Source organism: Lepidochelys kempii, chromosome 2 (assembly GCF_965140265.1).
Source record: "Lepidochelys kempii isolate rLepKem1 chromosome 2, rLepKem1.hap2, whole genome shotgun sequence".
Lineage (NCBI taxonomy): Eukaryota > Metazoa > Chordata > Testudines > Cheloniidae > Lepidochelys > Lepidochelys kempii.
In genome coordinates this window covers 91,378,702-91,389,339 of record NC_133257.1, presented here as the reverse complement: position 1 = coordinate 91,389,339, position 10,638 = coordinate 91,378,702, and positions in this window count along the sequence as shown.

The window sequence follows — 10,638 nt, the reverse complement described above, 5'->3', positions numbered from 1 at the left end:
TGCATGAGTTAAGTAATTTTAAATATTACCTCATACACTTACTAGCAGTATACAAAATCATGGTTATGAGTATTTTAAGTTCACTTAATAATGTGTTTTTTCTATTTGAAACAATTTATAAAATGTGTGCATATTTGCTGCTATTTTGTTACTAATCCAGCAAAGAGGTTAATACAGAAATAGGGTCAAATGAAGTCAAAGGACTTAAATAAAAACATTTTGACCTTAATTTTTAAAATCTTCATTGTATTTATGAAACTTATGCACAGTTCAACTGCTGAAGTATGACCCCCAATATGGCACAATTGCCCCCAAAGTAATAAATTCATGATCTACATAAAATTTTTGGCTCATTCTTAAGGATTGCATTGCACTGCAGTAGTAACAGGGGTTCTGTAGTATTAGAGATACTCTCAGGATCTCAGCTAGACAGCCTGTCCATTCTCCCAGTCTCTGCCAAACTGCGTGATAAAAGGTATAGGAAAGCCACTAGAAGTCAGTGACATCCAATTTCTCCCTTACAAGAATTCACATGTACATACTATAAGTTGTTCCTGAGTATGTAACTATCACTACTGCAGGCACATTCAAATGAAAACAAGAGAAAGATGAAGGAGTAGGACTATTACTTAATGAGGAAGAAGAGCAAAGAATGGATGACACAGAAGGCTGAAGAATTATAATGCCCCTTTTGCTTCAGTCTTCGCTAGAAAGGTTAATTGTGACCAGATGTTTAACAATTAACTGGGGGAAGGAACACAAGCCAGAACAGGGCAAGAAAGAACAGTTTAAAAGGTATTTAGATACGTTAGATGTATTCAAGTTGGCAGGTCCTGATGAAATCCACCCTAGAGTACTTAAAGAACTAGATGAAGAATGTCTCTGAACCATTAGAGATTATGTTTGAGAACTCTCTGAGAACAGTTGAAGTCACAGAGGACTGGAGAAGGTCAAACATAGTACCTATCTTTAAAGGAGCAGGGCAGGGAGAACCTGGGAGAATTACATACTAGTCTGCCTAATTTTGATACCTGGTAAGATGCTGGAATGGTAATAAGTAATAGCCAAAATGGATCTGTCAAGAACAAATCAGGTCAAACTAATCTAATTTCCTTATTGGACAGGCTAACTAACCAAGTGGATAGTGAAAAGCAATAGATAGAAAGTTTTCACTAATATTCAACCTAACTGTAAGGATATTTAAGCACTGGAACACATTACCTCAGAAGGTTATGGAATCACCATCACTGGATTTTAAGAACAGGTTAGACAAATAGCTGTAAGGCATGATCTAGGTATAGATATAGATAACATATAGTATAGATGGAAGTATAGATAATAATACTTCAGCTTGGGGGTTGGGGTGGAAACGGTCCTTCCAGGCCTGTATTTCTGTTTCTAGAAAAGTTTGTCTGCATGCAGTAAAAAGCCAGCAACATTTCAGTATCAAAGAAATAAGCCCATTTTTATGGCTGACTTAGAACAACATTTCCTTAGCTCTCGTCCCCTAACGCCCCTACTCTACTTGTGCTACATTGATGACATCTTCATCATCTGGACCCATGGAAAAGAAGCCCTTGAGGAATTCCATCATGATTTCAATCCCACCATCAACCTCAGCCTAGACCAATCCACACAAGCAGTCCATTTCCTGGACACTACTGTGCTAATAAGCGATGGTCACATAAACACCACCCTATACCGGAAACCTACTGACCATTATACTTACCCACATGCCTCCAGCTTCCATCCAGGACACACCACACAATCCATTGTCTACAGCCAAGCTCTAAGATACAACCACATTTGCTCCAATCCCTCAGACAGAGGCAAACACCTACAAGATTTCTATCAAGCATTCTTAAAACTACAATACCACCTGCTGAAGTGAAAAAACAGATTGACAGAGCCAGAAGAGTACCCAGAAGTCACCTACTACAGGACAAGCCCAACAAAGAAAATAACAGAACGCCATTAGCTGTCACCTTCAGCCCCCAACTAAGACCTCTCCAGGGCATCAAAGATTTACAACCTATCCTGAAAAATGATCCCTCACTCTCACAGATCTTGGGAGACAGACCAGTCCTTGCTTAGGGACAGCCCCCCAACCTGAAGCAAATACTCTCCAGCAACCACACAACAAAAACACTAACCCAGGAAACTATCCTTGCAACAAAGCCCGATGCCAACTCTGTCCTCATATTTATTCAAGTGACACCATCATAGGACCTAATCACATTATCGACACCATCAGGGGCTTGTTCACCTGCACATCTACCAATGTGAGATATGCCATCATGTGCCAGCAATGCCCCTCTGCCATGTACATTGGCCAAACAGGACAGTCTCTACGCAAAAGACTAAATGGACACAAATCTGACATTAGGAATCATAACATTCAAAAACCGGTAGGAGAACACTTCAACCACTCTGGCCATGCAGTAAAAGATTTAAGGGTGGCAATTTTGCAACAGAAAAGCTTCAAAAACAGACTCCAGCAAGAAACTGCTGAGCTTGAATCAATATGGAAACTAGATACCATTAACTTGGGTTTGAATAGAGACTGGGAGTGGCTGGGTCATTGCACATATTGAATCTATTTTCCTATGTTAAGTATCCTCACACCTTCTTATCAACTATCTAAATGGGCCATCTTGATCATCACTACAAAAGTTTTTTTCTCCTGCTGATAGTAGTTCATCTTAATTAGCCTCTTACAGTTTGTATGGCAACTTCCATCTTCTCTGTATGTATATCTATCTATCTTCTTACTTCTTATGTTCTATTCTATGCATCTGATGAAGTGTGCTGTAGCCCACGAAAGCTTATGCTCTACAAAATTTGTTAGTCTCTAAGGTGCCACAAGTACTCCTGTTCTATAAGCCCAAATGTTTGTTGAGCTATAGCCCAATGCAGTCCATAGGTTTCTACAGCTATATCTGTTGCAGTTATCTCCATAGCTGTTTCACTACTGGTATCAAGTGTGGCAAATTGCCGGCACTACTTTGATGGGTCTCGCGCTCTCTCTTCTTGGAGAGGGTTCAGGGCACCGTTTCTCACCCCTGAACTGCGGTATTAACTGCCCCACTAGTGTCCTAGAGGAGAGGAGTGGACAGGGAGGTACCCGGGCCTGCCCTCTACTCCGGGTCCCAGCCCAGGGACCCTAGAGTTCAAGCAGTTTACCGCTATCCAACGGTTCCTTCCCCTGGACTACTTCCCTTTCCTGCTCTTCAGCTCGTGGGTCTTCCTGCCCTCCCTCTGCACAAACCAGGTGTTTCTTACCCTAGGGTCTTGGTCTTCTTAGCCCACTGCAGCACTTCTCCAAACTCTCCTCTGCTTCCCTCCAAACTGATCTCTGCTCCAACATCAATCCACTCTGCTTCAACTCCTTCCCTTCTCTGATTGAAGCAGGGTATTTTTTAATCATGTGATTGGCTTCAGGTTCTCTAATTAATCTATAGCAAACTTTCTTCTCTCTACATGGAATAAGGCTCCCTTCTAACACTCTCCTGCTGCCCTCTAGCTATGGTGTATCACATATCCTCTCCCCCTACCCCCCTGCTCAACACCATGGGGTTGGGCTACTTGGGACGAGAGGCAGTGCTGTTGTGATAGGCCACCAGCATCGCCGTGTTGGCTTCTGGCCCTATTCTGTACCTGGAAATGGAAGGGCTGCAGTCCACCTAGTCACTCTTGCATTCTTCTCCTTGTTTCTGTGCATCCACTGGAGTGGGGTATGGTCTGTCATGAGGGTAAACCGCCAACCCAGTAGGTAGTAGCGGAGAGTCTCCATAGCCCATTTTACTGCCAGACATTCCTTTTCAACGACGGCATACTTTTGTTCCCTGGGGAGGAGTTTCCGGCTGAGGTACAAGATCAGGTGTTCCTCCTCCCCTACCATCTGCGAAAGGACGGCTCCTAGCCCTACCTCCAAGGCATCTGTTTTAGCATGAATTCCTTCTCGAAGTCTGGGGCTATGAGTACTGGATGGCAGCAAAGGGCTGTCCTTAAATCTGCAAATGCTCTTTCTGCTGCATCTCGGGGCCCCGAGCCTTTATCAAATCCATCAGTGGCCCTGCTCTTGTGGCGAAATGAGGGATGAATCTGATAGTATCTTAGTATCCCTAGAAATACTCTGACCTACTTTTTGCGGACTGGTCGAGGCCAACTTTGTATTGCCTCCACTTTGTTCCATTGGGGTTTCACCAAATCTCTCCCTAATACATACCCGAGTTACCAGGCCTCAGCTAGTCCTATTATGCATTTGAGAGGGCTGGCAGTGAGGCCGGCCTTCAGCAGGGCGTCTAGCACTGCTTCTACTTTTCCAAGGTGTGTTTCCCAGTCAGGGCTATGGATGACTATGTTGTCTAGATAGGCGGCGGCATACTTGGCATGGGGTCGCAGCAATTTGTCCATAAGTCGTTGGAATGTTGCAGGGGCCCCATGGAGTCAGAAAGGTAGGACAGTGTATTGGAACAGGCCATCGGGTATAGAGAAGGCAGTCTTTTCCTTGGCATTCTTGGCCAGGGGAATTTGCCAATATCCTTTGGTCAGGTATTGGGCCTTGCCTAACTGATCAACTAGCTCATCAATGTGTGGTATCGGATAGGCATAGAATTGGGATACTTCATTCAACTTCCGGAAGTCGTTGCAAAACCTCAGGGTGCTGTCAGGCTTGGGGACTAGGACAATAGGACTGGACCACTGGCTGTAGGATTCTTCAATAACCCCGAGTTCCAGCATCTTCTTCACTTCTGTCCTAATTTCTTCTCTTTTAGCTTCCGGTATTTGGTACAGTCTTATTGTCACCCTTACTCTGGGCCTGGTGACAATATGACGTTGGACCAGTGTCGTATGGCCCGGCTGTGTACAGAACACGTCCTGGTTCCATTGAATCATATCAATGACTTCTGTTCATTGTTTTGGAGTTGACTCAGAAGATATCTTTACCTGCCCCTGTGGGTCGTCTGTCTCGGGTGGAGCTCTACAAATGAACAGGCTCGTCTATCGGTCATGCCAGGGCTTCAGTAAGTTGATGTGGTAGATTTGCTCTAGCCTTCAGCGTTCTGGTTGTCTGACCTTATACTCCACCTCCCCAGTGGCTTCCACTATCTCATATGTCCTTGTCAGCTGGCTAGGAGTTTGCTTTCTGCTGTCGGTACTAGCACCATTATCCATTCCCCCGGCTGAAATCTCCGTACTTTCACCCGATGGTTGAAATATGTCTGCTGGGCCTCCTGTGCTTTTTCCAAATGTTTTCATACTATAGGGGTTACTTGAGTTATTCGCTCTCTCATTTGTGTCACGTGCTCAATTACATTATTTCCTGGGTTGGGTTGTTCTTCCCAATCTTCCTTGGCAATATCTAATATCCCGCATGGGTGGTGTCTGTATGTTATACCAATAAAATAAAAAACCAGCAGGATCTTAAAGGGGAAAAGGCAAAATGCCACATTTATTGTGAATACAGAAAGAATCATAGTAAACAGTTAGTTATAGCTATAACATTCCATTCAATTTCATATTTATTCACATTCATTCATATACACACACACAGAGGTTCTGCAAGGTTGTTATCGTAGTTACCAGCCTTAGAGTTGCTCATACCAAGCCACTGGCCAGGTGGCCTGGACATGAGGAGGGCGCAGGGCCTTGTCAGATGCTCATCTGATGCTCCTGAAAGTTGGTTTGCAGAATCAGACCCCAAAGTTCTCACTTTCTAGAGTCCATTTTTATAGGAATTTCTTCCTATGCCAATCTATGGGAATTGCTTCATCATGCTGTTGCTGAATCAATCAGCAGATGACACATTCCTGACAGCTCTGTGCTGCCAGCTGTTATCTTGTTCTTTGGTTCTCCCATCCTTGAGGCTGTTGGGTGGATTCCCATCTGCCCTCCGGGGGTCCTCTGGTTATTTCCACTTGACGCCTTCTTCAGCTGATGGACACTGGATTCTTAGGCTAGCACCTCCCTGATCATTCAGTTATCATAGAATATCAGAGTTGGAAGGGACCTCAGAAGGTCATCTAGTCCAACCCCCTGCTCAAAGCAGGACCAATTCCCGGCCCAGATCCCTAAATGGCCCCCTCAAGGATTGAACTCACAACCCTGGGTTTAGCAGGCCAATGCTCAAACCCCTGAACTATCTCTCCTCCCAACACACCAAGCATCCATCCACATACATCCTCTATCTCTATTTTAATCACAAGTGTTAACAAAGCAAGAAGAATACAACAAAAGCGCGAGGAGTCTCTGGGTGCTGTTTCTGTTGTTAAAGAGTATTGCTTTGAGTCTCTCTCTGTGTGAGTAGTTGTTGTTACAAAGAATTGCTTTGAGAACAGACTTGGTCTTAGAATGTACTAACACAATTAGCAGCTTGCAAGTTTCACACAGAGGGTTTTTGGTACTGTTTCTCTCCAAGAGACCTCTTAATTAGTAATACCCTGGAATTTAAACTATGGGGAATCAAACTCATTTGTGATTTTAATACAGAACTTCTTTAATATCATCCAACACGTATAGTAGTTCAAAGGGAGAGAAACCAGTGGACACCTGGGGGATTTCCTGTATAGCAAACATTAGATACGGTAGAAGCGTAGCCCAGTCTTTTCTGTCCTGTGTTACCACCCTACGGATCATACTTTTAAGGGTACGGTTAAACCACTCGACCAGTTCATCTGTTTATGGATGGTAGACTGAGGTCCATATGGCCTGGATGCGGAGTAGGGCACAAAAGTCTTTCATTAATTTTGACATGAATGGGGTTCCTTGGTCTGTCAGGATCTCCTTAGGGATGCTCACTCTGGCAAAAACCTGGAGTAGTTCTTTTGCTATTGCCTTGGATGTGTGGGTTTCTTAAAGGAATTGCTTCTGGATACTGCATGGCGTAGTCAAGGATGACTAGTACGTTTCGGTGGCCCCATGCTGATCTTTCCAGTGGGCCCACTATGTCCATTGCTATCCTCGTGAAAGGGACTTCAATAATAGGCAAAGGTATTAATGGGGCCCGCCAGTGAGGTTGGGGGCTATGCAACTGGCATTCAGGGAAGGAGGCACAATAATGCTAGACCTCTGCACGTATTCCTGGCCAATAAAACCTTCTTAGGACTCTATCCAGTGTCTTGTCTACTCCTAGATGTCCCCCAAATAGATGACTGTGAGCTAATTCTAGTACTGCCCTTGTGTGTTTCCATGGGACTAAGAGTTGCTCTACTTCTTCCCCTCGTATTTGTGCTATCCTGTACAACAGATTGCGATTGAGCAGATAATATGGCCTTGGGCCTTTGGTCTTTCCTTCCACGGGTACGCCATTTACTTCCACTACCTCCTCCCTCACATTTGCATATAGTGGGTCATTGGCTTGGTCCTGCCCGGAATTCTCACGTGCGGTACGAATCTGACCTAATTCCAGGGGGCCTGTTTCTACTCCGCCCCCTGGGTTACCCCTACTTGGGCTAGGAACCACCTCCAAATCCTCACTGGCCTGAATTATCTCCTGGCCTCCTGAATGGGTTCACCTACCAACAAGGGAGGTTTTCTGGTTCTCTGCTAGAATCCTGGTCCTTAATCTTTTATCTGCCCTTCTTTCCCACCTACACTTTTGGGGTTTTCCAGGGGATGAGAATAACTCTGGGGAAAGTTCAGCAAACATTGGGGTGAAGCTATGTGCAGGTGCCTCCAGCTCAGCCCGGGGGTTGTTACCCTCCTCTGGCTCTACTGCAGGAGTAAGCTCTCAAACCCGGGGAAGTCCCTACCAATTAAGACAGGGTAGGGGAGCCTGAGGACCACCCCTGCAGTCACCCTGGTAGTATTCCCCTGGATCTCAATCCATACTGGGATTGTGGGGTGCTACGGTGGCTTGTATTAGGGCCTTGACCACGTCATCCATCTTAGGGACAGGAGGGTTTTGGCTAACCCTGGTTTAAGTCCCCAGCGCATAGATCCCACTGCTAACAACACATGTGGCAAATTGCTAGCACTACTTCGATGGGTCTCGTGCTTTCTCTTCTTGGGGAGGGTTCAGGGCACTGTTTCTCACCCCTGAACTGGGGTATTAACTGCCCCACTAGTGTCCTAGAGGACAGGAGTGGAGAGGGAGGGACCTGGGCACACCCTCTACTCCAGGTCCCAGTCCAGGGACCCTAGGGATAGTGGTAAACCGCTTGAACTAGTGGTTCCTTCCCCTGGACTACTTCCCTCTCCTGCCCTTCAGCTCGTGGGGCTTCCTGCCCTCCCTCTGCACAAACCAGGTGTCCCTTACCTAGGGTCTTGGCCTTCTTAGCCCACTGCAGTACTTCTCCAAACTCTCCTCTGCTTCCCTCCAAACTGCTCTTTGCTCCAACACCAATCCATTCTGCTTCAACTCCTTCCCTTCTCTGATTTTATCAGGTGACTGGCTTCAGATGCTCTAATTGGCTTCAGGTGCTTTAATTAATCTATAGCAAACTTTCTTCTCCCTACAGAGAATAAGGCTCTCTTCTAACACTCTCCTGCTGCCCTCTGGTTATGCTGTATCACACAAGATATCAAAAATGTACAACTGTTTAAGATATACTTTATCATAGATTCATAGACTTTAAGGCAAGAAGGGACCATCATGATCTTCTAGTCTGACTTTCTGCTCACTGAAGGCCACAGAACCTCACCCACCCACTCCTTTAATAGGCTCATAACCTCTTACAAGACCTAGGGGTTACTGTGGACGAGAAGCTGGATATGAGTCAACAGTGTGCCCTCGTTGCCAAGAAGGCTAATGGCATTTTAGGCTGTATAAGTAGGGGCACTGCCAGTAGATTGAGGGATGTGATTGTTCCCCTCTATTAGACATTGGTGAGGCCTCATCTGGAGTACTGTGTCCAGTTTTTGGCCACACATTACAAGAAGGATGTGGAAAAATTGGAAAGCGTCCAGCGGAGGGCAACAAAAATGATTAGGGGACTGGAACACATGACTTATGAGGAGAGGCTGAGGGAACTGGGATTGTTTAGTCTGCAGAAGAGAAGAATGAGGGGGGATTTGATAGCTGCTTTCAGCTACCTGAAGGGAGGTTCCAAAGAGGATGGATCTAGACTGTTCTCAGTGGTAGCAGATGACAGAACAAGGAGTAATGGTCTCAAGTTGCAGTGGGGGAGGTTTAGGTTGGATATTAGGAAAAACTTTTTCACTAGGAGGGTGGTGAAGCACTGGAATGCATTACCTAGGGAGGTGATGGAATCTCCTTCATTGGAGGTTTTTAAGGTCAGGCTTGACAAAGCCCTGGCTGGGATGATTTAGTTGGGGATTGGCCCTGCTTTGAGCAGGGGGTTGGACTATATGACCTCCTGAGGTCCCTTCCAACTCTGATATTCTATGATTCTTGCCGAATTATGGAAGCCCTCAAATTTTGATGTAAACACTTCAAGTTATAGGAAGTCACCATGTACTCTAGTTCAAACCAGCAAGTGACCTGCACCTCATGCTGCAGAGGAGGGCAACCCCAAATATGGCCAACAGTTAGACCTTGAGCATGTAGACAAGACTCATCAGCTAGACACCTAGGAAAGAATTCTCTGTAGTAACAGAGCCCTCCCCATCTAGTGTCCCATCTTCAGCTGTTGAAGGTATTTGCTAATAGCAGTTGCAGAGGGGCAATATTCCATTGTAGGTAATCTCATCATACTATCCCTTCCATAAATGTATCAAACTAAGTCTTGAAACAAGTTAAATTTTTGGCCTTCATTACTCCCCTTGGAAGATGGCTCCAGAACTTCACTCCTCTGATGCTTTGAAACCTTCATCTAATTTCAAACCTAAAATTTATCAATGGCCAGTTTATATCCATTTGTTCTTGTGTCAACATTGGCCCTTAACTTAAATAACTATTCTCCCTCCCTGGTGTTTAGCCCTCATGTATTTATAGGCCAGCCAGCCTTCCTTTTGTTAGGCGAAACAAGCCAAGGTCCTTAAGTGTTCTCCTGTAAGGTAGGTTCTCCATTCCTCCGATCATCATACTCACCCTTCTCTGCACTTGTTCCACTTTGCATTCATCTTTCTTAAACATGGGAGATCAGAATTGCACACAGCATTCCAGATGAGATCTCACCAGCACCTTGTATAATGGTAATAACACTTCCTTGTCCCTACTGGAAATACCTCACCTGATGCATCCTAGGATTGCATTTTTCACAGCCACAGCACCTTTGTGGCTCATAATCATCCTGTGATTGACTTATACAGCCAGGTCTTTCTCCTCCTCCATTGCTTCAAACTGATGCATCCTCAGCTTATAGCAAAAATTCTTCTTATTAGGCCCTAAGTACATGACTTTGCACTATTAAAGTTCATCTCATTTCTATTACTCCAATTTTCAAGGTCATCCAAATCTTCTTGTAGAATATTCTGGTCCTCCTCCATTTGGCAATACCTCCCAAGTTTGTGTTATCTGCAGATTTTATTAAATCATTGTCAAGTTGTCTTGAGTGGCTCAGAGTGTGAGTAACAACCTCAGGGTACACTAAAGAACCGGGGTAAAAACCCCAAATTGACTGAGAGTTTTATGCTTAGATTTCACCAACCAAGTATCAAGTTTGAACCCCTCAGGTACTATAACAGCCTAACCATGCAGTCACAGATGGTCCCCTTACGTATTTCAGTTTATCT